This window comes from Schistocerca nitens, chromosome 2 (assembly GCF_023898315.1).
Source record: "Schistocerca nitens isolate TAMUIC-IGC-003100 chromosome 2, iqSchNite1.1, whole genome shotgun sequence".
NCBI lineage: Eukaryota > Metazoa > Arthropoda > Insecta > Orthoptera > Acrididae > Schistocerca > Schistocerca nitens.
The window spans coordinates 40,463,363-40,491,355 of record NC_064615.1 but is presented as its reverse complement, the minus strand read 5'-3'; the positions used below and the strand labels follow the sequence as shown (position 1 = coordinate 40,491,355).

The 27,993-nt window shown below is 50.6% G+C and overlaps 29 non-coding genes across 29 annotated transcripts; 14 read left to right on the top strand and 15 right to left on the bottom strand.

The window, feature by feature from the left end:
• Positions 1-363: 363 nt before the first annotated feature.
• On the bottom strand, positions 364-435 carry Trnag-ccc (transfer RNA glycine (anticodon CCC)). The gene has a single exon. It is a non-coding gene; the product is annotated as a tRNA-Gly (tRNA).
• Positions 436-1,118: 683 nt separating this feature from the next.
• Trnal-uaa (transfer RNA leucine (anticodon UAA)) lies at positions 1,119-1,202 on the top strand. Its single transcript has one exon. It is a non-coding gene; the product is annotated as a tRNA-Leu (tRNA).
• Positions 1,203-2,327: 1,125 nt separating this feature from the next.
• On the bottom strand, positions 2,328-2,399 carry Trnag-ccc (transfer RNA glycine (anticodon CCC)). Its single transcript has one exon. It is a non-coding gene; the product is annotated as a tRNA-Gly (tRNA).
• A 683-nt stretch (positions 2,400-3,082) lies between these two features.
• On the top strand, positions 3,083-3,166 carry Trnal-uaa (transfer RNA leucine (anticodon UAA)). Its single transcript has one exon. It is a non-coding gene; the product is annotated as a tRNA-Leu (tRNA).
• A 1,125-nt stretch (positions 3,167-4,291) lies between these two features.
• Positions 4,292-4,363, bottom strand: Trnag-ccc (transfer RNA glycine (anticodon CCC)). Its single transcript has one exon. It is a non-coding gene; the product is annotated as a tRNA-Gly (tRNA).
• Positions 4,364-5,046: 683 nt separating this feature from the next.
• On the top strand, positions 5,047-5,130 carry Trnal-uaa (transfer RNA leucine (anticodon UAA)). Its single transcript has one exon. It is a non-coding gene; the product is annotated as a tRNA-Leu (tRNA).
• Positions 5,131-6,255: 1,125 nt separating this feature from the next.
• Trnag-ccc (transfer RNA glycine (anticodon CCC)) lies at positions 6,256-6,327 on the bottom strand. The gene has a single exon. It is a non-coding gene; the product is annotated as a tRNA-Gly (tRNA).
• A 683-nt stretch (positions 6,328-7,010) lies between these two features.
• Positions 7,011-7,094, top strand: Trnal-uaa (transfer RNA leucine (anticodon UAA)). The gene has a single exon. It is a non-coding gene; the product is annotated as a tRNA-Leu (tRNA).
• A 1,125-nt stretch (positions 7,095-8,219) lies between these two features.
• On the bottom strand, positions 8,220-8,291 carry Trnag-ccc (transfer RNA glycine (anticodon CCC)). Its single transcript has one exon. It is a non-coding gene; the product is annotated as a tRNA-Gly (tRNA).
• Positions 8,292-8,974: 683 nt separating this feature from the next.
• Trnal-uaa (transfer RNA leucine (anticodon UAA)) lies at positions 8,975-9,058 on the top strand. The gene has a single exon. It is a non-coding gene; the product is annotated as a tRNA-Leu (tRNA).
• Positions 9,059-10,183: 1,125 nt separating this feature from the next.
• Positions 10,184-10,255, bottom strand: Trnag-ccc (transfer RNA glycine (anticodon CCC)). Its single transcript has one exon. It is a non-coding gene; the product is annotated as a tRNA-Gly (tRNA).
• A 683-nt stretch (positions 10,256-10,938) lies between these two features.
• Trnal-uaa (transfer RNA leucine (anticodon UAA)) lies at positions 10,939-11,022 on the top strand. The gene has a single exon. It is a non-coding gene; the product is annotated as a tRNA-Leu (tRNA).
• A 1,125-nt stretch (positions 11,023-12,147) lies between these two features.
• On the bottom strand, positions 12,148-12,219 carry Trnag-ccc (transfer RNA glycine (anticodon CCC)). Its single transcript has one exon. It is a non-coding gene; the product is annotated as a tRNA-Gly (tRNA).
• A 683-nt stretch (positions 12,220-12,902) lies between these two features.
• Positions 12,903-12,986, top strand: Trnal-uaa (transfer RNA leucine (anticodon UAA)). The gene has a single exon. It is a non-coding gene; the product is annotated as a tRNA-Leu (tRNA).
• A 1,125-nt stretch (positions 12,987-14,111) lies between these two features.
• On the bottom strand, positions 14,112-14,183 carry Trnag-ccc (transfer RNA glycine (anticodon CCC)). The gene has a single exon. It is a non-coding gene; the product is annotated as a tRNA-Gly (tRNA).
• A 683-nt stretch (positions 14,184-14,866) lies between these two features.
• Positions 14,867-14,950, top strand: Trnal-uaa (transfer RNA leucine (anticodon UAA)). Its single transcript has one exon. It is a non-coding gene; the product is annotated as a tRNA-Leu (tRNA).
• A 1,125-nt stretch (positions 14,951-16,075) lies between these two features.
• Positions 16,076-16,147, bottom strand: Trnag-ccc (transfer RNA glycine (anticodon CCC)). Its single transcript has one exon. It is a non-coding gene; the product is annotated as a tRNA-Gly (tRNA).
• A 683-nt stretch (positions 16,148-16,830) lies between these two features.
• On the top strand, positions 16,831-16,914 carry Trnal-uaa (transfer RNA leucine (anticodon UAA)). Its single transcript has one exon. It is a non-coding gene; the product is annotated as a tRNA-Leu (tRNA).
• Positions 16,915-18,039: 1,125 nt separating this feature from the next.
• Positions 18,040-18,111, bottom strand: Trnag-ccc (transfer RNA glycine (anticodon CCC)). Its single transcript has one exon. It is a non-coding gene; the product is annotated as a tRNA-Gly (tRNA).
• A 683-nt stretch (positions 18,112-18,794) lies between these two features.
• Positions 18,795-18,878, top strand: Trnal-uaa (transfer RNA leucine (anticodon UAA)). The gene has a single exon. It is a non-coding gene; the product is annotated as a tRNA-Leu (tRNA).
• A 1,125-nt stretch (positions 18,879-20,003) lies between these two features.
• Positions 20,004-20,075, bottom strand: Trnag-ccc (transfer RNA glycine (anticodon CCC)). The gene has a single exon. It is a non-coding gene; the product is annotated as a tRNA-Gly (tRNA).
• Positions 20,076-20,758: 683 nt separating this feature from the next.
• Positions 20,759-20,842, top strand: Trnal-uaa (transfer RNA leucine (anticodon UAA)). The gene has a single exon. It is a non-coding gene; the product is annotated as a tRNA-Leu (tRNA).
• Positions 20,843-21,967: 1,125 nt separating this feature from the next.
• On the bottom strand, positions 21,968-22,039 carry Trnag-ccc (transfer RNA glycine (anticodon CCC)). Its single transcript has one exon. It is a non-coding gene; the product is annotated as a tRNA-Gly (tRNA).
• Positions 22,040-22,722: 683 nt separating this feature from the next.
• On the top strand, positions 22,723-22,806 carry Trnal-uaa (transfer RNA leucine (anticodon UAA)). The gene has a single exon. It is a non-coding gene; the product is annotated as a tRNA-Leu (tRNA).
• A 1,125-nt stretch (positions 22,807-23,931) lies between these two features.
• Positions 23,932-24,003, bottom strand: Trnag-ccc (transfer RNA glycine (anticodon CCC)). The gene has a single exon. It is a non-coding gene; the product is annotated as a tRNA-Gly (tRNA).
• A 683-nt stretch (positions 24,004-24,686) lies between these two features.
• On the top strand, positions 24,687-24,770 carry Trnal-uaa (transfer RNA leucine (anticodon UAA)). Its single transcript has one exon. It is a non-coding gene; the product is annotated as a tRNA-Leu (tRNA).
• A 1,125-nt stretch (positions 24,771-25,895) lies between these two features.
• Positions 25,896-25,967, bottom strand: Trnag-ccc (transfer RNA glycine (anticodon CCC)). The gene has a single exon. It is a non-coding gene; the product is annotated as a tRNA-Gly (tRNA).
• Positions 25,968-26,650: 683 nt separating this feature from the next.
• Positions 26,651-26,734, top strand: Trnal-uaa (transfer RNA leucine (anticodon UAA)). The gene has a single exon. It is a non-coding gene; the product is annotated as a tRNA-Leu (tRNA).
• Positions 26,735-27,859: 1,125 nt separating this feature from the next.
• Positions 27,860-27,931, bottom strand: Trnag-ccc (transfer RNA glycine (anticodon CCC)). The gene has a single exon. It is a non-coding gene; the product is annotated as a tRNA-Gly (tRNA).
• Positions 27,932-27,993: the final 62 nt, after the last annotated feature.

The window sequence follows — 27,993 nt, the reverse complement described above, 5'->3', positions numbered from 1 at the left end:
TGTTCAGCACGCTGACGCCACTCTTGCCTCTCGGTACACTAAGGCGCGAATCTGTGGCCACAATAAAATGAAAGGTTCTGTCGTGTGTTTGTCGTTTTTTGGTCTCTCACAGTCGTTTCTCGCGCCTGCCCTCTACATATATGCCCGTTTCCAAGCGTCAGCTTTCGCGTCAGCCGAGCAAAGTCGAGACAAGTCGACACATGGAGACACACGATGCTGTGAAACGAAATCCGGCGACTAGCGCACTGGCTACACGGAGTGAGACGTGGGGCGAAGGAAAACTATTCGTAGCGCGACAGTTCTCAGGTTCGAGGATCGCGTTACGTTACGTGGAATATCCCTAGAAGAAAAATTTACGTTTCGTGCGGTGGCCGGGAGTCGAACCCGGATCAACTGCTTGGGAAGCAACCATGCTGACCGTTACACCACCACCGCCTTGCGCTGCGTTTCACTCACGCCGCGATGTGTCGGCTACCCTCCTGCCACCAGAGGCCGAAGGCGATGACGCTGTAGGCGCTCTACGCCAGGGCGGAGGTGAGCACATCTGAACGCAGTGTGTAGGTGCTGCTAGGGCGATGTAGCGTAACTAGAAGCAGAACTGACATCCATTGAAAAAACTGCCCTTTAATTTACAGCAGCGTGATCAAAGAAATATGTAATGTGACGTACTTACTGACGATCCAGAGACGATTGAGCATATGTGTGCCAGTACAGAAGTAGAAAGCGCGTACGTATCACAGTGTTAAGTTGGTTAGTTTGATTCTCGCCTGGAGCATATCATTAGCTTCCCCTGAGGGTGAAATGCACAGCGTAGCCGTTGCTAGGGAACGGCCTTTTCTTGTCATTCGTTGTTTTCTCTGCGACAATGTAAAAATTGATAGTTGGAGTTCTGCTCGTTCCACTTAAGACAGAAGGCGACGGAAAACAACGGTGTCAGGCGCCATATTTAAGCTCTGGCTCCCGAAAGTGAGGGTGGGGTGCAACCTCACATCTGACAACTCGTCTAAAATACTCTAAAAAAACGTATTTCCTTCACACAAGAAAAAACAAGCACATTTCGCAGTAAGGCTCTGGAGATGTTGCTAGGAACGACAGCAGCAGCTTGTTTGCGCTCACAAGTCAGATTGGCCGAGCGGTCTAAGGCGCCAGATTTAAGCTCTGGTTCCCGAACGGGAGCGTGGGTTCGAACCCCACATCTGACAATGAATTTTAAATATTCCAAAACTGGCCATTTCCTTCGTGCGGGAAAGCAAGTCAATTACGCGCAAACAGGTTCGAGAGATATTATTAGAGACGGCAGTGGTTACGGAGCTTGCCCTGCAAGTCTGATTGCCCGGCGGTCAGAAGGAATGGAAAGCTGTTAGGAGACATGGCTTTCAGCCAGGCGGCCCGGATTCGGTTCCCGGTAGCCGAACATACTTTCGTTTGCTGAGTCTTGGCTATTCTCACGGCGTTTACGTTTTCTTTGTGTTGTGCTTTTTGGGTCCAACGTCAAGAAAGCAAAAGTCAACGAAAACAGATACGTGTTTAAATGACTGGCAGGGCAGTAACGAAGGTGGATGAGCCGGTGGACCGGGTACTGGACTGCTGACGTGGCCCCATTGCATAGCTCGTCAGCTGAGTAGGTTAGAGCGTCGTGGTGTGAACACAAAGGCCATGTATTCGATCGCAGCAAGTGCCATTTAATTTTTCTCTCGTAAAAGACAGTGCTTCCTCCAGCGAGACACTGCCAGGTAAATACCAAGTGATATGCACAAGAAGCAAGATGCCTGCACGTTTGGCGGCGTTGTGGCTAGCGGCCGTAGCACACTGAGTGCAGCGGTTCTCGGCTGTTCATTGGAGTTAAGAACCGTTGGGTGTGGTTAGTAGTTGGGTGGGTGACCAGCTGGGAGCTCGACCTGCGTTCAGCTTCTTTCCTTTTGCCTTTTTACTTCGGTTTCGTTGCTGCTTAGCGTTAATGATGCTGTTCAGCACGCTGACGCCACTCTTGCCTCTCGGTACACTAAGGCGCGAATCTGTGGCCACAATAAAATGAAAGGTTCTGTCGTGTGTTTGTCGTTTTTTGGTCTCTCACAGTCGTTTCTCGCGCCTGCCCTCTACATATATGCCCGTTTCCAAGCGTCAGCTTTCGCGTCAGCCGAGCAAAGTCGAGACAAGTCGACACATGGAGACACACGATGCTGTGAAACGAAATCCGGCGACTAGCGCACTGGCTACACGGAGTGAGACGTGGGGCGAAGGAAAACTATTCGTAGCGCGACAGTTCTCAGGTTCGAGGATCGCGTTACGTTACGTGGAATATCCCTAGAAGAAAAATTTACGTTTCGTGCGGTGGCCGGGAGTCGAACCCGGATCAACTGCTTGGGAAGCAACCATGCTGACCGTTACACCACCACCGCCTTGCGCTGCGTTTCACTCACGCCGCGATGTGTCGGCTACCCTCCTGCCACCAGAGGCCGAAGGCGATGACGCTGTAGGCGCTCTACGCCAGGGCGGAGGTGAGCACATCTGAACGCAGTGTGTAGGTGCTGCTAGGGCGATGTAGCGTAACTAGAAGCAGAACTGACATCCATTGAAAAAACTGCCCTTTAATTTACAGCAGCGTGATCAAAGAAATATGTAATGTGACGTACTTACTGACGATCCAGAGACGATTGAGCATATGTGTGCCAGTACAGAAGTAGAAAGCGCGTACGTATCACAGTGTTAAGTTGGTTAGTTTGATTCTCGCCTGGAGCATATCATTAGCTTCCCCTGAGGGTGAAATGCACAGCGTAGCCGTTGCTAGGGAACGGCCTTTTCTTGTCATTCGTTGTTTTCTCTGCGACAATGTAAAAATTGATAGTTGGAGTTCTGCTCGTTCCACTTAAGACAGAAGGCGACGGAAAACAACGGTGTCAGGCGCCATATTTAAGCTCTGGCTCCCGAAAGTGAGGGTGGGGTGCAACCTCACATCTGACAACTCGTCTAAAATACTCTAAAAAAACGTATTTCCTTCACACAAGAAAAAACAAGCACATTTCGCAGTAAGGCTCTGGAGATGTTGCTAGGAACGACAGCAGCAGCTTGTTTGCGCTCACAAGTCAGATTGGCCGAGCGGTCTAAGGCGCCAGATTTAAGCTCTGGTTCCCGAACGGGAGCGTGGGTTCGAACCCCACATCTGACAATGAATTTTAAATATTCCTTAACTGGCCATTTCCTTCGTGCGGGAAAGCAAGTCAATTACGCGCAAACAGGTTCGAGAGATATTATTAGAGACGGCAGTGGTTACGGAGCTTGCCCTGCAAGTCTGATTGCCCGGCGGTCAGAAGGAATGGAAAGCTGTTAGGAGACATGGCTTTCAGCCAGGCGGCCCGGATTCGGTTCCCGGTAGCCGAACATACTTTCGTTTGCTGAGTCTTGGCTATTCTCACGGCGTTTACGTTTTCTTTGTGTTGTGCTTTTTGGGTCCAACGTCAAGAAAGCAAAAGTCAACGAAAACAGATACGTGTTTAAATGACTGGCAGGGCAGTAACGAAGGTGGATGAGCCGGTGGACCGGGTACTGGACTGCTGACGTGGCCCCATTGCATAGCTCGTCAGCTGAGTAGGTTAGAGCGTCGTGGTGTGAACACAAAGGCCATGTATTCGATCGCAGCAAGTGCCATTTAATTTTTCTCTCGTAAAAGACAGTGCTTCCTCCAGCGAGACACTGCCAGGTAAATACCAAGTGATATGCACAAGAAGCAAGATGCCTGCACGTTTGGCGGCGTTGTGGCTAGCGGCCGTAGCACACTGAGTGCAGCGGTTCTCGGCTGTTCATTGGAGTTAAGAACCGTTGGGTGTGGTTAGTAGTTGGGTGGGTGACCAGCTGGGAGCTCGACCTGCGTTCAGCTTCTTTCCTTTTGCCTTTTTACTTCGGTTTCGTTGCTGCTTAGCGTTAATGATGCTGTTCAGCACGCTGACGCCACTCTTGCCTCTCGGTACACTAAGGCGCGAATCTGTGGCCACAATAAAATGAAAGGTTCTGTCGTGTGTTTGTCGTTTTTTGGTCTCTCACAGTCGTTTCTCGCGCCTGCCCTCTACATATATGCCCGTTTCCAAGCGTCAGCTTTCGCGTCAGCCGAGCAAAGTCGAGACAAGTCGACACATGGAGACACACGATGCTGTGAAACGAAATCCGGCGACTAGCGCACTGGCTACACGGAGTGAGACGTGGGGCGAAGGAAAACTATTCGTAGCGCGACAGTTCTCAGGTTCGAGGATCGCGTTACGTTACGTGGAATATCCCTAGAAGAAAAATTTACGTTTCGTGCGGTGGCCGGGAGTCGAACCCGGATCAACTGCTTGGGAAGCAACCATGCTGACCGTTACACCACCACCGCCTTGCGCTGCGTTTCACTCACGCCGCGATGTGTCGGCTACCCTCCTGCCACCAGAGGCCGAAGGCGATGACGCTGTAGGCGCTCTACGCCAGGGCGGAGGTGAGCACATCTGAACGCAGTGTGTAGGTGCTGCTAGGGCGATGTAGCGTAACTAGAAGCAGAACTGACATCCATTGAAAAAACTGCCCTTTAATTTACAGCAGCGTGATCAAAGAAATATGTAATGTGACGTACTTACTGACGATCCAGAGACGATTGAGCATATGTGTGCCAGTACAGAAGTAGAAAGCGCGTACGTATCACAGTGTTAAGTTGGTTAGTTTGATTCTCGCCTGGAGCATATCATTAGCTTCCCCTGAGGGTGAAATGCACAGCGTAGCCGTTGCTAGGGAACGGCCTTTTCTTGTCATTCGTTGTTTTCTCTGCGACAATGTAAAAATTGATAGTTGGAGTTCTGCTCGTTCCACTTAAGACAGAAGGCGACGGAAAACAACGGTGTCAGGCGCCATATTTAAGCTCTGGCTCCCGAAAGTGAGGGTGGGGTGCAACCTCACATCTGACAACTCGTCTAAAATACTCTAAAAAAACGTATTTCCTTCACACAAGAAAAAACAAGCACATTTCGCAGTAAGGCTCTGGAGATGTTGCTAGGAACGACAGCAGCAGCTTGTTTGCGCTCACAAGTCAGATTGGCCGAGCGGTCTAAGGCGCCAGATTTAAGCTCTGGTTCCCGAACGGGAGCGTGGGTTCGAACCCCACATCTGACAATGAATTTTAAATATTCCAAAACTGGCCATTTCCTTCGTGCGGGAAAGCAAGTCAATTACGCGCAAACAGGTTCGAGAGATATTATTAGAGACGGCAGTGGTTACGGAGCTTGCCCTGCAAGTCTGATTGCCCGGCGGTCAGAAGGAATGGAAAGCTGTTAGGAGACATGGCTTTCAGCCAGGCGGCCCGGATTCGGTTCCCGGTAGCCGAACATACTTTCGTTTGCTGAGTCTTGGCTATTCTCACGGCGTTTACGTTTTCTTTGTGTTGTGCTTTTTGGGTCCAACGTCAAGAAAGCAAAAGTCAACGAAAACAGATACGTGTTTAAATGACTGGCAGGGCAGTAACGAAGGTGGATGAGCCGGTGGACCGGGTACTGGACTGCTGACGTGGCCCCATTGCATAGCTCGTCAGCTGAGTAGGTTAGAGCGTCGTGGTGTGAACACAAAGGCCATGTATTCGATCGCAGCAAGTGCCATTTAATTTTTCTCTCGTAAAAGACAGTGCTTCCTCCAGCGAGACACTGCCAGGTAAATACCAAGTGATATGCACAAGAAGCAAGATGCCTGCACGTTTGGCGGCGTTGTGGCTAGCGGCCGTAGCACACTGAGTGCAGCGGTTCTCGGCTGTTCATTGGAGTTAAGAACCGTTGGGTGTGGTTAGTAGTTGGGTGGGTGACCAGCTGGGAGCTCGACCTGCGTTCAGCTTCTTTCCTTTTGCCTTTTTACTTCGGTTTCGTTGCTGCTTAGCGTTAATGATGCTGTTCAGCACGCTGACGCCACTCTTGCCTCTCGGTACACTAAGGCGCGAATCTGTGGCCACAATAAAATGAAAGGTTCTGTCGTGTGTTTGTCGTTTTTTGGTCTCTCACAGTCGTTTCTCGCGCCTGCCCTCTACATATATGCCCGTTTCCAAGCGTCAGCTTTCGCGTCAGCCGAGCAAAGTCGAGACAAGTCGACACATGGAGACACACGATGCTGTGAAACGAAATCCGGCGACTAGCGCACTGGCTACACGGAGTGAGACGTGGGGCGAAGGAAAACTATTCGTAGCGCGACAGTTCTCAGGTTCGAGGATCGCGTTACGTTACGTGGAATATCCCTAGAAGAAAAATTTACGTTTCGTGCGGTGGCCGGGAGTCGAACCCGGATCAACTGCTTGGGAAGCAACCATGCTGACCGTTACACCACCACCGCCTTGCGCTGCGTTTCACTCACGCCGCGATGTGTCGGCTACCCTCCTGCCACCAGAGGCCGAAGGCGATGACGCTGTAGGCGCTCTACGCCAGGGCGGAGGTGAGCACATCTGAACGCAGTGTGTAGGTGCTGCTAGGGCGATGTAGCGTAACTAGAAGCAGAACTGACATCCATTGAAAAAACTGCCCTTTAATTTACAGCAGCGTGATCAAAGAAATATGTAATGTGACGTACTTACTGACGATCCAGAGACGATTGAGCATATGTGTGCCAGTACAGAAGTAGAAAGCGCGTACGTATCACAGTGTTAAGTTGGTTAGTTTGATTCTCGCCTGGAGCATATCATTAGCTTCCCCTGAGGGTGAAATGCACAGCGTAGCCGTTGCTAGGGAACGGCCTTTTCTTGTCATTCGTTGTTTTCTCTGCGACAATGTAAAAATTGATAGTTGGAGTTCTGCTCGTTCCACTTAAGACAGAAGGCGACGGAAAACAACGGTGTCAGGCGCCATATTTAAGCTCTGGCTCCCGAAAGTGAGGGTGGGGTGCAACCTCACATCTGACAACTCGTCTAAAATACTCTAAAAAAACGTATTTCCTTCACACAAGAAAAAACAAGCACATTTCGCAGTAAGGCTCTGGAGATGTTGCTAGGAACGACAGCAGCAGCTTGTTTGCGCTCACAAGTCAGATTGGCCGAGCGGTCTAAGGCGCCAGATTTAAGCTCTGGTTCCCGAACGGGAGCGTGGGTTCGAACCCCACATCTGACAATGAATTTTAAATATTCCAAAACTGGCCATTTCCTTCGTGCGGGAAAGCAAGTCAATTACGCGCAAACAGGTTCGAGAGATATTATTAGAGACGGCAGTGGTTACGGAGCTTGCCCTGCAAGTCTGATTGCCCGGCGGTCAGAAGGAATGGAAAGCTGTTAGGAGACATGGCTTTCAGCCAGGCGGCCCGGATTCGGTTCCCGGTAGCCGAACATACTTTCGTTTGCTGAGTCTTGGCTATTCTCACGGCGTTTACGTTTTCTTTGTGTTGTGCTTTTTGGGTCCAACGTCAAGAAAGCAAAAGTCAACGAAAACAGATACGTGTTTAAATGACTGGCAGGGCAGTAACGAAGGTGGATGAGCCGGTGGACCGGGTACTGGACTGCTGACGTGGCCCCATTGCATAGCTCGTCAGCTGAGTAGGTTAGAGCGTCGTGGTGTGAACACAAAGGCCATGTATTCGATCGCAGCAAGTGCCATTTAATTTTTCTCTCGTAAAAGACAGTGCTTCCTCCAGCGAGACACTGCCAGGTAAATACCAAGTGATATGCACAAGAAGCAAGATGCCTGCACGTTTGGCGGCGTTGTGGCTAGCGGCCGTAGCACACTGAGTGCAGCGGTTCTCGGCTGTTCATTGGAGTTAAGAACCGTTGGGTGTGGTTAGTAGTTGGGTGGGTGACCAGCTGGGAGCTCGACCTGCGTTCAGCTTCTTTCCTTTTGCCTTTTTACTTCGGTTTCGTTGCTGCTTAGCGTTAATGATGCTGTTCAGCACGCTGACGCCACTCTTGCCTCTCGGTACACTAAGGCGCGAATCTGTGGCCACAATAAAATGAAAGGTTCTGTCGTGTGTTTGTCGTTTTTTGGTCTCTCACAGTCGTTTCTCGCGCCTGCCCTCTACATATATGCCCGTTTCCAAGCGTCAGCTTTCGCGTCAGCCGAGCAAAGTCGAGACAAGTCGACACATGGAGACACACGATGCTGTGAAACGAAATCCGGCGACTAGCGCACTGGCTACACGGAGTGAGACGTGGGGCGAAGGAAAACTATTCGTAGCGCGACAGTTCTCAGGTTCGAGGATCGCGTTACGTTACGTGGAATATCCCTAGAAGAAAAATTTACGTTTCGTGCGGTGGCCGGGAGTCGAACCCGGATCAACTGCTTGGGAAGCAACCATGCTGACCGTTACACCACCACCGCCTTGCGCTGCGTTTCACTCACGCCGCGATGTGTCGGCTACCCTCCTGCCACCAGAGGCCGAAGGCGATGACGCTGTAGGCGCTCTACGCCAGGGCGGAGGTGAGCACATCTGAACGCAGTGTGTAGGTGCTGCTAGGGCGATGTAGCGTAACTAGAAGCAGAACTGACATCCATTGAAAAAACTGCCCTTTAATTTACAGCAGCGTGATCAAAGAAATATGTAATGTGACGTACTTACTGACGATCCAGAGACGATTGAGCATATGTGTGCCAGTACAGAAGTAGAAAGCGCGTACGTATCACAGTGTTAAGTTGGTTAGTTTGATTCTCGCCTGGAGCATATCATTAGCTTCCCCTGAGGGTGAAATGCACAGCGTAGCCGTTGCTAGGGAACGGCCTTTTCTTGTCATTCGTTGTTTTCTCTGCGACAATGTAAAAATTGATAGTTGGAGTTCTGCTCGTTCCACTTAAGACAGAAGGCGACGGAAAACAACGGTGTCAGGCGCCATATTTAAGCTCTGGCTCCCGAAAGTGAGGGTGGGGTGCAACCTCACATCTGACAACTCGTCTAAAATACTCTAAAAAAACGTATTTCCTTCACACAAGAAAAAACAAGCACATTTCGCAGTAAGGCTCTGGAGATGTTGCTAGGAACGACAGCAGCAGCTTGTTTGCGCTGACAAGTCAGATTGGCCGAGCGGTCTAAGGCGCCAGATTTAAGCTCTGGTTCCCGAACGGGAGCGTGGGTTCGAACCCCACATCTGACAATGAATTTTAAATATTCCAAAACTGGCCATTTCCTTCGTGCGGGAAAGCAAGTCAATTACGCGCAAACAGGTTCGAGAGATATTATTAGAGACGGCAGTGGTTACGGAGCTTGCCCTGCAAGTCTGATTGCCCGGCGGTCAGAAGGAATGGAAAGCTGTTAGGAGACATGGCTTTCAGCCAGGCGGCCCGGATTCGGTTCCCGGTAGCCGAACATACTTTCGTTTGCTGAGTCTTGGCTATTCTCACGGCGTTTACGTTTTCTTTGTGTTGTGCTTTTTGGGTCCAACGTCAAGAAAGCAAAAGTCAACGAAAACAGATACGTGTTTAAATGACTGGCAGGGCAGTAACGAAGGTGGATGAGCCGGTGGACCGGGTACTGGACTGCTGACGTGGCCCCATTGCATAGCTCGTCAGCTGAGTAGGTTAGAGCGTCGTGGTGTGAACACAAAGGCCATGTATTCGATCGCAGCAAGTGCCATTTAATTTTTCTCTCGTAAAAGACAGTGCTTCCTCCAGCGAGACACTGCCAGGTAAATACCAAGTGATATGCACAAGAAGCAAGATGCCTGCACGTTTGGCGGCGTTGTGGCTAGCGGCCGTAGCACACTGAGTGCAGCGGTTCTCGGCTGTTCATTGGAGTTAAGAACCGTTGGGTGTGGTTAGTAGTTGGGTGGGTGACCAGCTGGGAGCTCGACCTGCGTTCAGCTTCTTTCCTTTTGCCTTTTTACTTCGGTTTCGTTGCTGCTTAGCGTTAATGATGCTGTTCAGCACGCTGACGCCACTCTTGCCTCTCGGTACACTAAGGCGCGAATCTGTGGCCACAATAAAATGAAAGGTTCTGTCGTGTGTTTGTCGTTTTTTGGTCTCTCACAGTCGTTTCTCGCGCCTGCCCTCTACATATATGCCCGTTTCCAAGCGTCAGCTTTCGCGTCAGCCGAGCAAAGTCGAGACAAGTCGACACATGGAGACACACGATGCTGTGAAACGAAATCCGGCGACTAGCGCACTGGCTACACGGAGTGAGACGTGGGGCGAAGGAAAACTATTCGTAGCGCGACAGTTCTCAGGTTCGAGGATCGCGTTACGTTACGTGGAATATCCCTAGAAGAAAAATTTACGTTTCGTGCGGTGGCCGGGAGTCGAACCCGGATCAACTGCTTGGGAAGCAACCATGCTGACCGTTACACCACCACCGCCTTGCGCTGCGTTTCACTCACGCCGCGATGTGTCGGCTACCCTCCTGCCACCAGAGGCCGAAGGCGATGACGCTGTAGGCGCTCTACGCCAGGGCGGAGGTGAGCACATCTGAACGCAGTGTGTAGGTGCTGCTAGGGCGATGTAGCGTAACTAGAAGCAGAACTGACATCCATTGAAAAAACTGCCCTTTAATTTACAGCAGCGTGATCAAAGAAATATGTAATGTGACGTACTTACTGACGATCCAGAGACGATTGAGCATATGTGTGCCAGTACAGAAGTAGAAAGCGCGTACGTATCACAGTGTTAAGTTGGTTAGTTTGATTCTCGCCTGGAGCATATCATTAGCTTCCCCTGAGGGTGAAATGCACAGCGTAGCCGTTGCTAGGGAACGGCCTTTTCTTGTCATTCGTTGTTTTCTCTGCGACAATGTAAAAATTGATAGTTGGAGTTCTGCTCGTTCCACTTAAGACAGAAGGCGACGGAAAACAACGGTGTCAGGCGCCATATTTAAGCTCTGGCTCCCGAAAGTGAGGGTGGGGTGCAACCTCACATCTGACAACTCGTCTAAAATACTCTAAAAAAACGTATTTCCTTCACACAAGAAAAAACAAGCACATTTCGCAGTAAGGCTCTGGAGATGTTGCTAGGAACGACAGCAGCAGCTTGTTTGCGCTGACAAGTCAGATTGGCCGAGCGGTCTAAGGCGCCAGATTTAAGCTCTGGTTCCCGAACGGGAGCGTGGGTTCGAACCCCACATCTGACAATGAATTTTAAATATTCCAAAACTGGCCATTTCCTTCGTGCGGGAAAGCAAGTCAATTACGCGCAAACAGGTTCGAGAGATATTATTAGAGACGGCAGTGGTTACGGAGCTTGCCCTGCAAGTCTGATTGCCCGGCGGTCAGAAGGAATGGAAAGCTGTTAGGAGACATGGCTTTCAGCCAGGCGGCCCGGATTCGGTTCCCGGTAGCCGAACATACTTTCGTTTGCTGAGTCTTGGCTATTCTCACGGCGTTTACGTTTTCTTTGTGTTGTGCTTTTTGGGTCCAACGTCAAGAAAGCAAAAGTCAACGAAAACAGATACGTGTTTAAATGACTGGCAGGGCAGTAACGAAGGTGGATGAGCCGGTGGACCGGGTACTGGACTGCTGACGTGGCCCCATTGCATAGCTCGTCAGCTGAGTAGGTTAGAGCGTCGTGGTGTGAACACAAAGGCCATGTATTCGATCGCAGCAAGTGCCATTTAATTTTTCTCTCGTAAAAGACAGTGCTTCCTCCAGCGAGACACTGCCAGGTAAATACCAAGTGATATGCACAAGAAGCAAGATGCCTGCACGTTTGGCGGCGTTGTGGCTAGCGGCCGTAGCACACTGAGTGCAGCGGTTCTCGGCTGTTCATTGGAGTTAAGAACCGTTGGGTGTGGTTAGTAGTTGGGTGGGTGACCAGCTGGGAGCTCGACCTGCGTTCAGCTTCTTTCCTTTTGCCTTTTTACTTCGGTTTCGTTGCTGCTTAGCGTTAATGATGCTGTTCAGCACGCTGACGCCACTCTTGCCTCTCGGTACACTAAGGCGCGAATCTGTGGCCACAATAAAATGAAAGGTTCTGTCGTGTGTTTGTCGTTTTTTGGTCTCTCACAGTCGTTTCTCGCGCCTGCCCTCTACATATATGCCCGTTTCCAAGCGTCAGCTTTCGCGTCAGCCGAGCAAAGTCGAGACAAGTCGACACATGGAGACACACGATGCTGTGAAACGAAATCCGGCGACTAGCGCACTGGCTACACGGAGTGAGACGTGGGGCGAAGGAAAACTATTCGTAGCGCGACAGTTCTCAGGTTCGAGGATCGCGTTACGTTACGTGGAATATCCCTAGAAGAAAAATTTACGTTTCGTGCGGTGGCCGGGAGTCGAACCCGGATCAACTGCTTGGGAAGCAACCATGCTGACCGTTACACCACCACCGCCTTGCGCTGCGTTTCACTCACGCCGCGATGTGTCGGCTACCCTCCTGCCACCAGAGGCCGAAGGCGATGACGCTGTAGGCGCTCTACGCCAGGGCGGAGGTGAGCACATCTGAACGCAGTGTGTAGGTGCTGCTAGGGCGATGTAGCGTAACTAGAAGCAGAACTGACATCCATTGAAAAAACTGCCCTTTAATTTACAGCAGCGTGATCAAAGAAATATGTAATGTGACGTACTTACTGACGATCCAGAGACGATTGAGCATATGTGTGCCAGTACAGAAGTAGAAAGCGCGTACGTATCACAGTGTTAAGTTGGTTAGTTTGATTCTCGCCTGGAGCATATCATTAGCTTCCCCTGAGGGTGAAATGCACAGCGTAGCCGTTGCTAGGGAACGGCCTTTTCTTGTCATTCGTTGTTTTCTCTGCGACAATGTAAAAATTGATAGTTGGAGTTCTGCTCGTTCCACTTAAGACAGAAGGCGACGGAAAACAACGGTGTCAGGCGCCATATTTAAGCTCTGGCTCCCGAAAGTGAGGGTGGGGTGCAACCTCACATCTGACAACTCGTCTAAAATACTCTAAAAAAACGTATTTCCTTCACACAAGAAAAAACAAGCACATTTCGCAGTAAGGCTCTGGAGATGTTGCTAGGAACGACAGCAGCAGCTTGTTTGCGCTCACAAGTCAGATTGGCCGAGCGGTCTAAGGCGCCAGATTTAAGCTCTGGTTCCCGAACGGGAGCGTGGGTTCGAACCCCACATCTGACAATGAATTTTAAATATTCCTTAACTGGCCATTTCCTTCGTGCGGGAAAGCAAGTCAATTACGCGCAAACAGGTTCGAGAGATATTATTAGAGACGGCAGTGGTTACGGAGCTTGCCCTGCAAGTCTGATTGCCCGGCGGTCAGAAGGAATGGAAAGCTGTTAGGAGACATGGCTTTCAGCCAGGCGGCCCGGATTCGGTTCCCGGTAGCCGAACATACTTTCGTTTGCTGAGTCTTGGCTATTCTCACGGCGTTTACGTTTTCTTTGTGTTGTGCTTTTTGGGTCCAACGTCAAGAAAGCAAAAGTCAACGAAAACAGATACGTGTTTAAATGACTGGCAGGGCAGTAACGAAGGTGGATGAGCCGGTGGACCGGGTACTGGACTGCTGACGTGGCCCCATTGCATAGCTCGTCAGCTGAGTAGGTTAGAGCGTCGTGGTGTGAACACAAAGGCCATGTATTCGATCGCAGCAAGTGCCATTTAATTTTTCTCTCGTAAAAGACAGTGCTTCCTCCAGCGAGACACTGCCAGGTAAATACCAAGTGATATGCACAAGAAGCAAGATGCCTGCACGTTTGGCGGCGTTGTGGCTAGCGGCCGTAGCACGCTGAGTGCAGCGGTTCTCGGCTGTTCATTGGAGTTAAGAACCGTTGGGTGTGGTTAGTAGTTGGGTGGGTGACCAGCTGGGAGCTCGACCTGCGTTCAGCTTCTTTCCTTTTGCCTTTTTACTTCGGTTTCGTTGCTGCTTAGCGTTAATGATGCTGTTCAGCACGCTGACGCCACTCTTGCCTCTCGGTACACTAAGGCGCGAATCTGTGGCCACAATAAAATGAAAGGTTCTGTCGTGTGTTTGTCGTTTTTTGGTCTCTCACAGTCGTTTCTCGCGCCTGCCCTCTACATATATGCCCGTTTCCAAGCGTCAGCTTTCGCGTCAGCCGAGCAAAGTCGAGACAAGTCGACACATGGAGACACACGATGCTGTGAAACGAAATCCGGCGACTAGCGCACTGGCTACACGGAGTGAGACGTGGGGCGAAGGAAAACTATTCGTAGCGCGACAGTTCTCAGGTTCGAGGATCGCGTTACGTTACGTGGAATATCCCTAGAAGAAAAATTTACGTTTCGTGCGGTGGCCGGGAGTCGAACCCGGATCAACTGCTTGGGAAGCAACCATGCTGACCGTTACACCACCACCGCCTTGCGCTGCGTTTCACTCACGCCGCGATGTGTCGGCTACCCTCCTGCCACCAGAGGCCGAAGGCGATGACGCTGTAGGCGCTCTACGCCAGGGCGGAGGTGAGCACATCTGAACGCAGTGTGTAGGTGCTGCTAGGGCGATGTAGCGTAACTAGAAGCAGAACTGACATCCATTGAAAAAACTGCCCTTTAATTTACAGCAGCGTGATCAAAGAAATATGTAATGTGACGTACTTACTGACGATCCAGAGACGATTGAGCATATGTGTGCCAGTACAGAAGTAGAAAGCGCGTACGTATCACAGTGTTAAGTTGGTTAGTTTGATTCTCGCCTGGAGCATATCATTAGCTTCCCCTGAGGGTGAAATGCACAGCGTAGCCGTTGCTAGGGAACGGCCTTTTCTTGTCATTCGTTGTTTTCTCTGCGACAATGTAAAAATTGATAGTTGGAGTTCTGCTCGTTCCACTTAAGACAGAAGGCGACGGAAAACAACGGTGTCAGGCGCCATATTTAAGCTCTGGCTCCCGAAAGTGAGGGTGGGGTGCAACCTCACATCTGACAACTCGTCTAAAATACTCTAAAAAAACGTATTTCCTTCACACAAGAAAAAACAAGCACATTTCGCAGTAAGGCTCTGGAGATGTTGCTAGGAACGACAGCAGCAGCTTGTTTGCGCTCACAAGTCAGATTGGCCGAGCGGTCTAAGGCGCCAGATTTAAGCTCTGGTTCCCGAACGGGAGCGTGGGTTCGAACCCCACATCTGACAATGAATTTTAAATATTCCAAAACTGGCCATTTCCTTCGTGCGGGAAAGCAAGTCAATTACGCGCAAACAGGTTCGAGAGATATTATTAGAGACGGCAGTGGTTACGGAGCTTGCCCTGCAAGTCTGATTGCCCGGCGGTCAGAAGGAATGGAAAGCTGTTAGGAGACATGGCTTTCAGCCAGGCGGCCCGGATTCGGTTCCCGGTAGCCGAACATACTTTCGTTTGCTGAGTCTTGGCTATTCTCACGGCGTTTACGTTTTCTTTGTGTTGTGCTTTTTGGGTCCAACGTCAAGAAAGCAAAAGTCAACGAAAACAGATACGTGTTTAAATGACTGGCAGGGCAGTAACGAAGGTGGATGAGCCGGTGGACCGGGTACTGGACTGCTGACGTGGCCCCATTGCATAGCTCGTCAGCTGAGTAGGTTAGAGCGTCGTGGTGTGAACACAAAGGCCATGTATTCGATCGCAGCAAGTGCCATTTAATTTTTCTCTCGTAAAAGACAGTGCTTCCTCCAGCGAGACACTGCCAGGTAAATACCAAGTGATATGCACAAGAAGCAAGATGCCTGCACGTTTGGCGGCGTTGTGGCTAGCGGCCGTAGCACACTGAGTGCAGCGGTTCTCGGCTGTTCATTGGAGTTAAGAACCGTTGGGTGTGGTTAGTAGTTGGGTGGGTGACCAGCTGGGAGCTCGACCTGCGTTCAGCTTCTTTCCTTTTGCCTTTTTACTTCGGTTTCGTTGCTGCTTAGCGTTAATGATGCTGTTCAGCACGCTGACGCCACTCTTGCCTCTCGGTACACTAAGGCGCGAATCTGTGGCCACAATAAAATGAAAGGTTCTGTCGTGTGTTTGTCGTTTTTTGGTCTCTCACAGTCGTTTCTCGCGCCTGCCCTCTACATATATGCCCGTTTCCAAGCGTCAGCTTTCGCGTCAGCCGAGCAAAGTCGAGACAAGTCGACACATGGAGACACACGATGCTGTGAAACGAAATCCGGCGACTAGCGCACTGGCTACACGGAGTGAGACGTGGGGCGAAGGAAAACTATTCGTAGCGCGACAGTTCTCAGGTTCGAGGATCGCGTTACGTTACGTGGAATATCCCTAGAAGAAAAATTTACGTTTCGTGCGGTGGCCGGGAGTCGAACCCGGATCAACTGCTTGGGAAGCAACCATGCTGACCGTTACACCACCACCGCCTTGCGCTGCGTTTCACTCACGCCGCGATGTGTCGGCTACCCTCCTGCCACCAGAGGCCGAAGGCGATGACGCTGTAGGCGCTCTACGCCAGGGCGGAGGTGAGCACATCTGAACGCAGTGTGTAGGTGCTGCTAGGGCGATGTAGCGTAACTAGAAGCAGAACTGACATCCATTGAAAAAACTGCCCTTTAATTTACAGCAGCGTGATCAAAGAAATATGTAATGTGACGTACTTACTGACGATCCAGAGACGATTGAGCATATGTGTGCCAGTACAGAAGTAGAAAGCGCGTACGTATCACAGTGTTAAGTTGGTTAGTTTGATTCTCGCCTGGAGCATATCATTAGCTTCCCCTGAGGGTGAAATGCACAGCGTAGCCGTTGCTAGGGAACGGCCTTTTCTTGTCATTCGTTGTTTTCTCTGCGACAATGTAAAAATTGATAGTTGGAGTTCTGCTCGTTCCACTTAAGACAGAAGGCGACGGAAAACAACGGTGTCAGGCGCCATATTTAAGCTCTGGCTCCCGAAAGTGAGGGTGGGGTGCAACCTCACATCTGACAACTCGTCTAAAATACTCTAAAAAAACGTATTTCCTTCACACAAGAAAAAACAAGCACATTTCGCAGTAAGGCTCTGGAGATGTTGCTAGGAACGACAGCAGCAGCTTGTTTGCGCTCACAAGTCAGATTGGCCGAGCGGTCTAAGGCGCCAGATTTAAGCTCTGGTTCCCGAACGGGAGCGTGGGTTCGAACCCCACATCTGACAATGAATTTTAAATATTCCAAAACTGGCCATTTCCTTCGTGCGGGAAAGCAAGTCAATTACGCGCAAACAGGTTCGAGAGATATTATTAGAGACGGCAGTGGTTACGGAGCTTGCCCTGCAAGTCTGATTGCCCGGCGGTCAGAAGGAATGGAAAGCTGTTAGGAGACATGGCTTTCAGCCAGGCGGCCCGGATTCGGTTCCCGGTAGCCGAACATACTTTCGTTTGCTGAGTCTTGGCTATTCTCACGGCGTTTACGTTTTCTTTGTGTTGTGCTTTTTGGGTCCAACGTCAAGAAAGCAAAAGTCAACGAAAACAGATACGTGTTTAAATGACTGGCAGGGCAGTAACGAAGGTGGATGAGCCGGTGGACCGGGTACTGGACTGCTGACGTGGCCCCATTGCATAGCTCGTCAGCTGAGTAGGTTAGAGCGTCGTGGTGTGAACACAAAGGCCATGTATTCGATCGCAGCAAGTGCCATTTAATTTTTCTCTCGTAAAAGACAGTGCTTCCTCCAGCGAGACACTGCCAGGTAAATACCAAGTGATATGCACAAGAAGCAAGATGCCTGCACGTTTGGCGGCGTTGTGGCTAGCGGCCGTAGCACACTGAGTGCAGCGGTTCTCGGCTGTTCATTGGAGTTAAGAACCGTTGGGTGTGGTTAGTAGTTGGGTGGGTGACCAGCTGGGAGCTCGACCTGCGTTCAGCTTCTTTCCTTTTGCCTTTTTACTTCGGTTTCGTTGCTGCTTAGCGTTAATGATGCTGTTCAGCACGCTGACGCCACTCTTGCCTCTCGGTACACTAAGGCGCGAATCTGTGGCCACAATAAAATGAAAGGTTCTGTCGTGTGTTTGTCGTTTTTTGGTCTCTCACAGTCGTTTCTCGCGCCTGCCCTCTACATATATGCCCGTTTCCAAGCGTCAGCTTTCGCGTCAGCCGAGCAAAGTCGAGACAAGTCGACACATGGAGACACACGATGCTGTGAAACGAAATCCGGCGACTAGCGCACTGGCTACACGGAGTGAGACGTGGGGCGAAGGAAAACTATTCGTAGCGCGACAGTTCTCAGGTTCGAGGATCGCGTTACGTTACGTGGAATATCCCTAGAAGAAAAATTTACGTTTCGTGCGGTGGCCGGGAGTCGAACCCGGATCAACTGCTTGGGAAGCAACCATGCTGACCGTTACACCACCACCGCCTTGCGCTGCGTTTCACTCACGCCGCGATGTGTCGGCTACCCTCCTGCCACCAGAGGCCGAAGGCGATGACGCTGTAGGCGCTCTACGCCAGGGCGGAGGTGAGCACATCTGAACGCAGTGTGTAGGTGCTGCTAGGGCGATGTAGCGTAACTAGAAGCAGAACTGACATCCATTGAAAAAACTGCCCTTTAATTTACAGCAGCGTGATCAAAGAAATATGTAATGTGACGTACTTACTGACGATCCAGAGACGATTGAGCATATGTGTGCCAGTACAGAAGTAGAAAGCGCGTACGTATCACAGTGTTAAGTTGGTTAGTTTGATTCTCGCCTGGAGCATATCATTAGCTTCCCCTGAGGGTGAAATGCACAGCGTAGCCGTTGCTAGGGAACGGCCTTTTCTTGTCATTCGTTGTTTTCTCTGCGACAATGTAAAAATTGATAGTTGGAGTTCTGCTCGTTCCACTTAAGACAGAAGGCGACGGAAAACAACGGTGTCAGGCGCCATATTTAAGCTCTGGCTCCCGAAAGTGAGGGTGGGGTGCAACCTCACATCTGACAACTCGTCTAAAATACTCTAAAAAAACGTATTTCCTTCACACAAGAAAAAACAAGCACATTTCGCAGTAAGGCTCTGGAGATGTTGCTAGGAACGACAGCAGCAGCTTGTTTGCGCTCACAAGTCAGATTGGCCGAGCGGTCTAAGGCGCCAGATTTAAGCTCTGGTTCCCGAACGGGAGCGTGGGTTCGAACCCCACATCTGACAATGAATTTTAAATATTCCAAAACTGGCCATTTCCTTCGTGCGGGAAAGCAAGTCAATTACGCGCAAACAGGTTCGAGAGATATTATTAGAGACGGCAGTGGTTACGGAGCTTGCCCTGCAAGTCTGATTGCCCGGCGGTCAGAAGGAATGGAAAGCTGTTAGGAGACATGGCTTTCAGCCAGGCGGCCCGGATTCGGTTCCCGGTAGCCGAACATACTTTCGTTTGCTGAGTCTTGGCTATTCTCACGGCGTTTACGTTTTCTTTGTGTTGTGCTTTTTGGGTCCAACGTCAAGAAAGCAAAAGTCAACGAAAACAGATACGTGTTTAAATGACTGGCAGGGCAGTAACGAAGGTGGATGAGCCGGTGGACCGGGTACTGGACTGCTGACGTGGCCCCATTGCATAGCTCGTCAGCTGAGTAGGTTAGAGCGTCGTGGTGTGAACACAAAGGCCATGTATTCGATCGCAGCAAGTGCCATTTAATTTTTCTCTCGTAAAAGACAGTGCTTCCTCCAGCGAGACACTGCCAGGTAAATACCAAGTGATATGCACAAGAAGCAAGATGCCTGCACGTTTGGCGGCGTTGTGGCTAGCGGCCGTAGCACACTGAGTGCAGCGGTTCTCGGCTGTTCATTGGAGTTAAGAACCGTTGGGTGTGGTTAGTAGTTGGGTGGGTGACCAGCTGGGAGCTCGACCTGCGTTCAGCTTCTTTCCTTTTGCCTTTTTACTTCGGTTTCGTTGCTGCTTAGCGTTAATGATGCTGTTCAGCACGCTGACGCCACTCTTGCCTCTCGGTACACTAAGGCGCGAATCTGTGGCCACAATAAAATGAAAGGTTCTGTCGTGTGTTTGTCGTTTTTTGGTCTCTCACAGTCGTTTCTCGCGCCTGCCCTCTACATATATGCCCGTTTCCAAGCGTCAGCTTTCGCGTCAGCCGAGCAAAGTCGAGACAAGTCGACACATGGAGACACACGATGCTGTGAAACGAAATCCGGCGACTAGCGCACTGGCTACACGGAGTGAGACGTGGGGCGAAGGAAAACTATTCGTAGCGCGACAGTTCTCAGGTTCGAGGATCGCGTTACGTTACGTGGAATATCCCTAGAAGAAAAATTTACGTTTCGTGCGGTGGCCGGGAGTCGAACCCGGATCAACTGCTTGGGAAGCAACCATGCTGACCGTTACACCACCACCGCCTTGCGCTGCGTTTCACTCACGCCGCGATGTGTCGGCTACCCTCCTGCCACCAGAGGCCGAAGGCGATGACGCTGTAGGCGCTCTACGCCAGGGCGGAGGTGAGCACATCTGAACGCAGTGTGTAGGTGCTGCTAGGGCGATGTAGCGTAACTAGAAGCAGAACTGACATCCATTGAAAAAACTGCCCTTTAATTTACAGCAGCGTGATCAAAGAAATATGTAATGTGACGTACTTACTGACGATCCAGAGACGATTGAGCATATGTGTGCCAGTACAGAAGTAGAAAGCGCGTACGTATCACAGTGTTAAGTTGGTTAGTTTGATTCTCGCCTGGAGCATATCATTAGCTTCCCCTGAGGGTGAAATGCACAGCGTAGCCGTTGCTAGGGAACGGCCTTTTCTTGTCATTCGTTGTTTTCTCTGCGACAATGTAAAAATTGATAGTTGGAGTTCTGCTCGTTCCACTTAAGACAGAAGGCGACGGAAAACAACGGTGTCAGGCGCCATATTTAAGCTCTGGCTCCCGAAAGTGAGGGTGGGGTGCAACCTCACATCTGACAACTCGTCTAAAATACTCTAAAAAAACGTATTTCCTTCACACAAGAAAAAACAAGCACATTTCGCAGTAAGGCTCTGGAGATGTTGCTAGGAACGACAGCAGCAGCTTGTTTGCGCTCACAAGTCAGATTGGCCGAGCGGTCTAAGGCGCCAGATTTAAGCTCTGGTTCCCGAACGGGAGCGTGGGTTCGAACCCCACATCTGACAATGAATTTTAAATATTCCAAAACTGGCCATTTCCTTCGTGCGGGAAAGCAAGTCAATTACGCGCAAACAGGTTCGAGAGATATTATTAGAGACGGCAGTGGTTACGGAGCTTGCCCTGCAAGTCTGATTGCCCGGCGGTCAGAAGGAATGGAAAGCTGTTAGGAGACATGGCTTTCAGCCAGGCGGCCCGGATTCGGTTCCCGGTAGCCGAACATACTTTCGTTTGCTGAGTCTTGGCTATTCTCACGGCGTTTACGTTTTCTTTGTGTTGTGCTTTTTGGGTCCAACGTCAAGAAAGCAAAAGTCAACGAAAACAGATACGTGTTTAAATGACTGGCAGGGCAGTAACGAAGGTGGATGAGCCGGTGGACCGGGTACTGGACTGCTGACGTGGCCCCATTGCATAGCTCGTCAGCTGAGTAGGTTAGAGCGTCGTGGTGTGAACACAAAGGCCATGTATTCGATCGCAGCAAGTGCCATTTAATTTTTCTCTCGTAAAAGACAGTGCTTCCTCCAGCGAGACACTGCCAGGTAAATACCAAGTGATATGCACAAGAAGCAAGATGCCTGCACGTTTGGCGGCGTTGTGGCTAGCGGCCGTAGCACACTGAGTGCAGCGGTTCTCGGCTGTTCATTGGAGTTAAGAACCGTTGGGTGTGGTTAGTAGTTGGGTGGGTGACCAGCTGGGAGCTCGACCTGCGTTCAGCTTCTTTCCTTTTGCCTTTTTACTTCGGTTTCGTTGCTGCTTAGCGTTAATGATGCTGTTCAGCACGCTGACGCCACTCTTGCCTCTCGGTACACTAAGGCGCGAATCTGTGGCCACAATAAAATGAAAGGTTCTGTCGTGTGTTTGTCGTTTTTTGGTCTCTCACAGTCGTTTCTCGCGCCTGCCCTCTACATATATGCCCGTTTCCAAGCGTCAGCTTTCGCGTCAGCCGAGCAAAGTCGAGACAAGTCGACACATGGAGACACACGATGCTGTGAAACGAAATCCGGCGACTAGCGCACTGGCTACACGGAGTGAGACGTGGGGCGAAGGAAAACTATTCGTAGCGCGACAGTTCTCAGGTTCGAGGATCGCGTTACGTTACGTGGAATATCCCTAGAAGAAAAATTTACGTTTCGTGCGGTGGCCGGGAGTCGAACCCGGATCAACTGCTTGGGAAGCAACCATGCTGACCGTTACACCACCACCGCCTTGCGCTGCGTTTCACTCACGCCGCGATGTGTCGGCTACCCTCCTGCCACCAGAGGCCGAAGGCGATGACGCTGTAGGCGCTCTACGCCAGGGCGGAGGTGAGCACATCTGAACGCAGTGTGTAGGTGCTGCTAGGGCGATGTAGCGTAACTAGAAGCAGAACTGACATCCATTGAAAAAACTGCCCTTTAATTTACAGCAGCGTGATCAAAGAAATATGTAATGTGACGTACTTACTGACGATCCAGAGACGATTGAGCATATGTGTGCCAGTACAGAAGTAGAAAGCGCGTACGTATCACAGTGTTAAGTTGGTTAGTTTGATTCTCGCCTGGAGCATATCATTAGCTTCCCCTGAGGGTGAAATGCACAGCGTAGCCGTTGCTAGGGAACGGCCTTTTCTTGTCATTCGTTGTTTTCTCTGCGACAATGTAAAAATTGATAGTTGGAGTTCTGCTCGTTCCACTTAAGACAGAAGGCGACGGAAAACAACGGTGTCAGGCGCCATATTTAAGCTCTGGCTCCCGAAAGTGAGGGTGGGGTGCAACCTCACATCTGACAACTCGTCTAAAATACTCTAAAAAAACGTATTTCCTTCACACAAGAAAAAACAAGCACATTTCGCAGTAAGGCTCTGGAGATGTTGCTAGGAACGACAGCAGCAGCTTGTTTGCGCTCACAAGTCAGATTGGCCGAGCGGTCTAAGGCGCCAGATTTAAGCTCTGGTTCCCGAACGGGAGCGTGGGTTCGAACCCCACATCTGACAATGAATTTTAAATATTCCAAAACTGGCCATTTCCTTCGTGCGGGAAAGCAAGTCAATTACGCGCAAACAGGTTCGAGAGATATTATTAGAGACGGCAGTGGTTACGGAGCTTGCCCTGCAAGTCTGATTGCCCGGCGGTCAGAAGGAATGGAAAGCTGTTAGGAGACATGGCTTTCAGCCAGGCGGCCCGGATTCGGTTCCCGGTAGCCGAACATACTTTCGTTTGCTGAGTCTTGGCTATTCTCACGGCGTTTACGTTTTCTTTGTGTTGTGCTTTTTGGGTCCAACGTCAAGAAAGCAAAAGTCAACGAAAACAGATACGTGTTTAAATGACTGGCAGGGCAGTAACGAAGGTGGATGAGCCGGTGGACCGGGTACTGGACTGCTGACGTGGCCCCATTGCATAGCTCGTCAGCTGAGTAGGTTAGAGCGTCGTGGTGTGAACACAAAGGCCATGTATTCGATCGCAGCAAGTGCCATTTAATTTTTCTCTCGTAAAAGACAGTGCTTCCTCCAGCGAGACACTGCCAGGTAAATACCAAGTGATATGCACAAGAAGCAAGATGCCTGCACGTTTGGCGGCGTTGTGGCTAGCGGCCGTAGCACACTGAGTGCAGCGGTTCTCGGCTGTTCATTGGAGTTAAGAACCGTTGGGTGTGGTTAGTAGTTGGGTGGGTGACCAGCTGGGAGCTCGACCTGCGTTCAGCTTCTTTCCTTTTGCCTTTTTACTTCGGTTTCGTTGCTGCTTAGCGTTAATGATGCTGTTCAGCACGCTGACGCCACTCTTGCCTCTCGGTACACTAAGGCGCGAATCTGTGGCCACAATAAAATGAAAGGTTCTGTCGTGTGTTTGTCGTTTTTTGGTCTCTCACAGTCGTTTCTCGCGCCTGCCCTCTACATATATGCCCGTTTCCAAGCGTCAGCTTTCGCGTCAGCCGAGCAAAGTCGAGACAAGTCGACACATGGAGACACACGATGCTGTGAAACGAAATCCGGCGACTAGCGCACTGGCTACACGGAGTGAGACGTGGGGCGAAGGAAAACTATTCGTAGCGCGACAGTTCTCAGGTTCGAGGATCGCGTTACGTTACGTGGAATATCCCTAGAAGAAAAATTTACGTTTCGTGCGGTGGCCGGGAGTCGAACCCGGATCAACTGCTTGGGAAGCAACCATGCTGACCGTTACACCACCACCGCCTTGCGCTGCGTTTCACTCACGCCGCGATGTGTCGGCTACCCTCCTGCCACCAGAGGCCGAAGGCGATGACGCTGTAGGCGCTCTACGCCAGGGCGGAGGTGAGCACATCTGAACGCAGTGTGTAGGTGCTGCTAGGGCGATGTAGCGTAACTAGAAGCAGAACTGACATCCATTGAAAAAACTGCCCTTTAATTTACAGCAGCGTGATCAAAGAAATATGTAATGTGACGTACTTACTGACGATCCAGAGACGATTGAGCATATGTGTGCCAGTACAGAAGTAGAAAGCGCGTACGTATCACAGTGTTAAGTTGGTTAGTTTGATTCTCGCCTGGAGCATATCATTAGCTTCCCCTGAGGGTGAAATGCACAGCGTAGCCGTTGCTAGGGAACGGCCTTTTCTTGTCATTCGTTGTTTTCTCTGCGACAATGTAAAAATTGATAGTTGGAGTTCTGCTCGTTCCACTTAAGACAGAAGGCGACGGAAAACAACGGTGTCAGGCGCCATATTTAAGCTCTGGCTCCCGAAAGTGAGGGTGGGGTGCAACCTCACATCTGACAACTCGTCTAAAATACTCTAAAAAAACGTATTTCCTTCACACAAGAAAAAACAAGCACATTTCGCAGTAAGGCTCTGGAGATGTTGCTAGGAACGACAGCAGCAGCTTGTTTGCGCTCACAAGTCAGATTGGCCGAGCGGTCTAAGGCGCCAGATTTAAGCTCTGGTTCCCGAACGGGAGCGTGGGTTCGAACCCCACATCTGACAATGAATTTTAAATATTCCTTAACTGGCCATTTCCTTCGTGCGGGAAAGCAAGTCAATTACGCGCAAACAGGTTCGAGAGATATTATTAGAGACGGCAGTGGTTACGGAGCTTGCCCTGCAAGTCTGATTGCCCGGCGGTCAGAAGGAATGGAAAGCTGTTAGGAGACATGGCTTTCAGCCAGGCGGCCCGGATTCGGTTCCCGGTAGCCGAACATACTTTCGTTTGCTGAGTCTTGGCTATTCTCACGGCGTTTACGTTTTCTTTGTGTTGTGCTTTTTGGGTCCAACGTCAAGAAAGCAAAAGTCAACGAAAACAGATACGTGTTTAAATGACTGGCAGGGCAGTAACGAAGGTGGATGAGCCGGTGGACCGGGTACTGGACTGCTGACGTGGCCCCATTGCATAGCTCGTCAGCTGAGTAGGTTAGAGCGTCGTGGTGTGAACACAAAGGCCATGTATTCGATCGCAGCAAGTGCCATTTAATTTTTCTCTCGTAAAAGACAGTGCTTCCTCCAGCGAGACACTGCCAGGTAAATACCAAGTGATATGCACAAGAAGCAAGATGCCTGCACGTTTGGCGGCGTTGTGGCTAGCGGCCGTAGCACACTGAGTGCAGCGGTTCTCGGCTGTTCATTGGAGTTAAGAACCGTTGGGTGTGGTTAGTAGTTGGGTGGGTGACCAGCTGGGAGCTCGACCTGCGTTCAGCTTCTTTCCTTTTGCCTTTTTACTTCGGTTTCGTTGCTGCTTAGCGTTAATGATGCTGTTCAGCACGCTGACGCCACTCTTGCCTCTCGGTACACTAAGGCGCGAATCTGTGGCCACAATAAAATGAAAGGTTCTGTCGTGTGTTTGTCGTTTTTTGGTCTCTCACAGTCGTTTCTCGCGCCTGCCCTCTACATATATGCCCGTTTCCAAGCGTCAGCTTTCGCGTCAGCCGAGCAAAGTCGAGACAAGTCGACACATGGAGACACACGATGCTGTGAAACGAAATCCGGCGACTAGCGCACTGGCTACACGGAGTGAGACGTGGGGCGAAGGAAAACTATTCGTAGCGCGACAGTTCTCAGGTTCGAGGATCGCGTTACGTTACGTGGAATATCCCTAGAAGAAAAATTTACGTTTCGTGCGGTGGCCGGGAGTCGAACCCGGATCAACTGCTTGGGAAGCAACCATGCTGACCGTTACACCACCACCGCCTTGCGCTGCGTTTCACTCACGCCGCGATGTGTCGGCTACCCTCCTGCCACCAGAGGCCGAAGGCGATGACGCTGTAGGCGCTCTACGCCAGGGCGGAGGTGAGCACATCTGAACGCAGTGTGTAGGTGCTGCTAGGGCGATGTAGCGTAACTAGAAGCAGAACTGACATCCATTGAAAAAACTGCCCTTTAATTTACAGCAGCGTGATCAAAGAAATATGTAATGTGACGTACTTACTGACGATCCAGAGACGATTGAGCATATGTGTGCCAGTACAGAAGTAGAAAGCGCGTACGTATCACAGTGTTAAGTTGGTTAGTTTGATTCTCGCCTGGAGCATATCATTAGCTTCCCCTGAGGGTGAAATGCACAGCGTAGCCGTTGCTAGGGAACGGCCTTTTCTTGTCATTCGTTGTTTTCTCTGCGACAATGTAAAAATTGATAGTTGGAGTTCTGCTCGTTCCACTTAAGACAGAAGGCGACGGAAAACAACGGTGTCAGGCGCCATATTTAAGCTCTGGCTCCCGAAAGTGAGGGTGGGGTGCAACCTCACATCTGACAACTCGTCTAAAATACTCTAAAAAAACGTATTTCCTTCACACAAGAAAAAACAAGCACATTTCGCAGTAAGGCTCTGGAGATGTTGCTAGGAACGACAGCAGCAGCTTGTTTGCGCTCACAAGTCAGATTGGCCGAGCGGTCTAAGGCGCCAGATTTAAGCTCTGGTTCCCGAACGGGAGCGTGGGTTCGAACCCCACATCTGACAATGAATTTTAAATATTCCAAAACTGGCCATTTCCTTCGTGCGGGAAAGCAAGTCAATTACGCGCAAACAGGTTCGAGAGATATTATTAGAGACGGCAGTGGTTACGGAGCTTGCCCTGCAAGTCTGATTGCCCGGCGGTCAGAAGGAATGGAAAGCTGTTAGGAGACATGGCTTTCAGCCAGGCGGCCCGGATTCGGTTCCCGGTAGCCGAACATACTTTCGTTTGCTGAGTCTTGGCTATTCTCACGGCGTTTACGTTTTCTTTGTGTTGTGCTTTTTGGGTCCAACGTCAAGAAAGCAAAAGTCAACGAAAACAGATACGTGTTTAAATGACTGGCAGGGCAGTAACGAAGGTGGATGAGCCGGTGGACCGGGTACTGGACTGCTGACGTGGCCCCATTGCATAGCTCGTCAGCTGAGTAGGTTAGAGCGTCGTGGTGTGAACACAAAGGCCATGTATTCGATCGCAGCAAGTGCCATTTAATTTTTCTCTCGTAAAAGACAGTGCTTCCTCCAGCGAGACACTGCCAGGTAAATACCAAGTGATATGCACAAGAAGCAAGATGCCTGCACGTTTGGCGGCGTTGTGGCTAGCGGCCGTAGCACACTGAGTGCAGCGGTTCTCGGCTGTTCATTGGAGTTAAGAACCGTTGGGTGTGGTTAGTAGTTGGGTGGGTGACCAGCTGGGAGCTCGACCTGCGTTCAGCTTCTTTCCTTTTGCCTTTTTACTTCGGTTTCGTTGCTGCTTAGCGTTAATGATGCTGTTCAGCACGCTGACGCCACTCTTGCCTCTCGGTACACTAAGGCGCGAATCTGTGGCCACAATAAAATGAAAGGTTCTGTCGTGTGTTTGTCGTTTTTTGGTCTCTCACAGTCGTTTCTCGCGCCTGCCCTCTACATATATGCCCGTTTCCAAGCGTCAGCTTTCGCGTCAGCCGAGCAAAGTCGAGACAAGTCGACACATGGAGACACACGATGCTGTGAAACGAAATCCGGCGACTAGCGCACTGGCTACACGGAGTGAGACGTGGGGCGAAGGAAAACTATTCGTAGCGCGACAGTTCTCAGGTTCGAGGATCGCGTTACGTTACGTGGAATATCCCTAGAAGAAAAATTTACGTTTCGTGCGGTGGCCGGGAGTCGAACCCGGATCAACTGCTTGGGAAGCAACCATGCTGACCGTTACACCACCACCGCCTTGCGCTGCGTTTCACTCACGCCGCGATGTGTCGGCTACCCTCCTGCCACCAGAGGCCGAA